The sequence below is a fragment of the Papaver somniferum genome, chromosome 7 (genome assembly GCF_003573695.1).
Source record: "Papaver somniferum cultivar HN1 chromosome 7, ASM357369v1, whole genome shotgun sequence".
Classification (NCBI taxonomy): Eukaryota; Viridiplantae; Streptophyta; class Magnoliopsida; order Ranunculales; family Papaveraceae; genus Papaver; species Papaver somniferum.
This window is the reverse complement of record NC_039364.1, coordinates 198,372,004-198,376,021: the sequence shown is the minus strand read 5'-3', so window position 1 is coordinate 198,376,021 and position 4,018 is coordinate 198,372,004.

Below are 4,018 nucleotides of genomic sequence, written 5' to 3'. Positions count from 1 at the left end.
TGATCCCAGCAGGATACTGCGCACTTGATTCCCTTAGCTGATCTCACCCACAACTAAGAGTTTCTACGACCCAAAATCGCAGGCTTTGACAATAAACAAATCTGTCTCACACAGACAAGTCTATCAAAGGATCAATTTATCTCCCACAGAAAAACCCTAAAGTTTTTGTTCCGTCTTTTGATAATAATCAAGGTGAACAGGAACCAATAGATAATCTGTTCTTATATTCCCGAAGAACAACTTAGATTAATCAATCACCTCACAACAATCTTAATCGTATAGTAGTGAAACAAGATGTTGTGGAATCACAAACAATGAGACGAAGATGTTTGTGATTAGTTTTTATATCTTACCTATCAGAGATATCAAATCTCAAGCCAATCAATCTGATTGTACTCGTACGATAGAAGATGCAAGATCAGATCACACAACTACGATAAAAGTAGTCGGTCTGGCTTCACAATCCCAATGAAGTCTTTAAGTCGTTAACCTGGTTTTAGAAGAAGAAAACCTAAGTTTAAAGGAGAACCGACTCTAGTACGCAAACTAGTATCACATGTAAGGTGTGGGGATTAGTTTTGCACAATACTAGATGTCTCCTTTATATAGTCTTTCAAATCAGGGTTTTGCCTTGATAACAAAGCAATCAATATTCACCGTTATATGAAAACCTGATTTAGATTCAAGCTAATATTTCTCAACCGTTAGATCGAAAACTTATCTTGTTATACACAAATGAAATGCACACTTCTAGGTTTGTTAACCGTACCCAAACGTGTACATTGTTGGTTCAACAATAGTTAACCAAAAGGTTAGCTATATGAGTATTTCATATCAACCATATTCTTCTTCACCGTAACTAGTTCAATTGACTCAAATGAACTAGTTAGAGAGTTGTTCAATTGCAAGGAAATCTCATGTACTAAACAAGACACAATTGAAGCAAAGATGATTTGATTTACATGAATCGGTTTATGAACTTTATATCCACGGTTTGCAAATTGCATTACTTAGTCTTTATAAGTTTAAGTTCATAAATCATCTTCAGATATATAACCTTCTTAAGTACATATACTAGGTTCGCGGGCTTAAGAAACCAGGCAGAGTTTACAAAATCCAGCAGAAATTCTCGAGATGAGATCTTTGCTGGTTCACAGACTGGGTTCGCGGACTTAGCTCACACAAGTAGTTTGTCAACTCCAACAAAAATTCTCGGGTTTGAGAACTTCATCAGTTCGCGGACTTGGCAACAAGCTATTATTCCGGTTTCTCTTGATCAACAAAGTTCGCAAACTTCGGTTCAAGGAATTGGTTATGTAATCTAAACTCTCATTCCAATCATTGAAACATTCTTAGAGGACGTTATACAGTTGTTACACCATTTCTCGTCAAAGCAATTTTCAAAGTGATTGAAACATATCATGACTTTCATCACTAGGTAAAGATAAACATGGTCGAAGAGAAACACTTACTGACACATATTTCGAGTAGGCGAGGTATACTCGGCTCGAAATACCAAATCTGTATAATCTAAGTCTATATATAGCATACGACTTTTTGTCTCAATAAGTAGAAGATAGAATAGATAGACTTTTGAGTGACAGATAAGTTCAAGTCTTCACATACCTTTTTGTCGAAAAGTTCCACCGGTTCCTTGAGTAGTTCTTCCACTTGTATGATGAATCGCCATGCAGTCCTTGAACTCAACTACACTTTCTATCCTAGTCCGAGACTAGAAATTAAGACTTACAATTTTGAGCACTAACATTGACAAACATGCTTGAGATAGCAACGCATGCGATTTCGACCGAGCAATGCTCTAACAGTATTAACGGTCTACAAACGTTCACGTCCTCCCCTTGAGAGCTCCTAGGGTTTATATATTTCTTTCCCTTAATATTTTATGGATATCTCTGCAAAATCTCAAGAGATTGTGCATCTTGATATGAAGGAAGACAATCAGGAACGTGAGTCAATTCAGGAGCTGGTCTTAAAGAAGATGCTTGAAATAAAGGATCACAACTCCTGGATTGATGATTCTGTCAAGGATTTAACTCGTTTTCAGAATGATTCAAAGGTCGAGTTTGCAAATCTTCAATTGCAAATAAACCAACTTCTAGATGGCCAGGCCAGAATTCTTGCTAATCAGAATCTTCTGATACAGAATCAAAAGAAGCTCATCATGGACTGTGTTAAAGCTAGACAGCTTGCTCGGGTTGTTGATCGAAAATTTAGTGTTCTAAATCACGAACATGGTGTGTCTACAGTTCAGAGAATAAAGGAAATCAGTGACACCTTCTTTGATGGATTCGTTGAAAGATATGAGGTTCTCAAAGAACTCTAATTTATTATATCTAGTAAATCTTCTATTTTTCTTGTTTTGCTTAGAAGAATAACTAGAGTTTGGAATAGCCGTTATTGTGATTACACATAGCTATGTCCAACGTTTTCATCTTCATGTTTTTAGATTTATTGATTTAATTATAAACTTGTTTGGAAGATGATTTTCGCAGTATTAATCTTTATGGTTTCATATATTGCAATACTGTTATGGGATATGTGTGTTTGCGTCCGTGAACTTGATTGCCCCATACTTTGTCGAAAGTAAAGTCGTTCATGAATTGATATGCATGTATTGATGAAAGAATGAATTGACTTTTGACAAATACAAAAGTTAAGCCTATATTGTCAATTATGGATGGAAGATAGGTTAAAATCTTTTGTTTGCAAGGATTATGTCTATTGTATGTCGTTATGCAAATAGTGATGTAAAATAGAATGAATCCTTGTGTATTCCGTAGTATTGATCTACCCTGATCCATATTTTTATGTATTACTGTGAGGTTCCGTAATGTGTCTTTTGTTGAGCACTAAACAATTAAGTTGATTATTTTATGATTAGCTTTGTTGTTGTTCCATAAGGTACTTTATGTTGAGCATTTTGAACTAAATTAATCATCTTGTTTGGTTATTTAGTTATGACTCCATAAGTTTTTTTATGTTTGAGCGTTTTTGACTTGGTTGATTATTTTCGTAATTAATTTAGTCATTGCTCCATAGATTTTCTTATGTCGAGTATGACCAATTAAATTGATTACTTTTGTGATTAGTTTAGTTATATATTTCGATTAGATTAATTATGGGTTTTCTTGTGATTAATCTAATTGAAAATTTTCTAAGTCTCCATAAGTTTACTTGTGTTGAGCATATTCGGTTGTGTTAATTATGAGTTCGCTTATGGTTAATTTAATTGAATATTTTTGGATTCAAATTCATACTTGTATGTGATTTATTTTGTCCAAAGAAATCCTTCTTTCTTTCGAAATTAAGGTCGCTCTTGTTGTTCCCTTGGGAATGACATATTATGGGGGAGAGTTCTTTTTGAACTTGCATTTAATTGCCAAATCTTTGGGGAGTGCGGCTGTGGAATATTATAGGGGTTATCTTGTATCTTTAAACTCCTTGATGAATGCATTTAGCTTCGGCTTTATGATTTCATCTAAACAAGTTGGATTTTTTACTTTCTTTTAGTCAAGAAATGTCTCTTTCGGAAATTTCATTAGGATCCTGTTCTTGTACCTTTGCCAACTTTATTGATAAAAAGGGGGAGAATTAATATGTAGTTCACACTACAAATACATATAGTTTTCGGATCATTATGTAAGGGGGAGTGGTTTCCATGTAAGATGGAGTATTGACTAAGGGGGAGTGATACATATCACCATAGTATTGTTGTTAAAGTTGTGATATAATTGAACTTTGACGCTTCATAATGATACTATGACATTGTATAAAAATGATTGAGAACTCTTGTTTTCTCGTTGTTATAGCTACGGATTTTCAACAACGGTGATGCTAAACTTACAACCTTTGGGATCATTGGAGTACTTGGAAGTGACGAAGATTTCAAGTAATGTTGAAGATTAGACATGTGGAATAGGAGCTACAAAAGTTTATTTATTTATTTTTTGTATTCCATATGTATTAATAGTTTTGCCACTAAAATTGACAAAGGGGG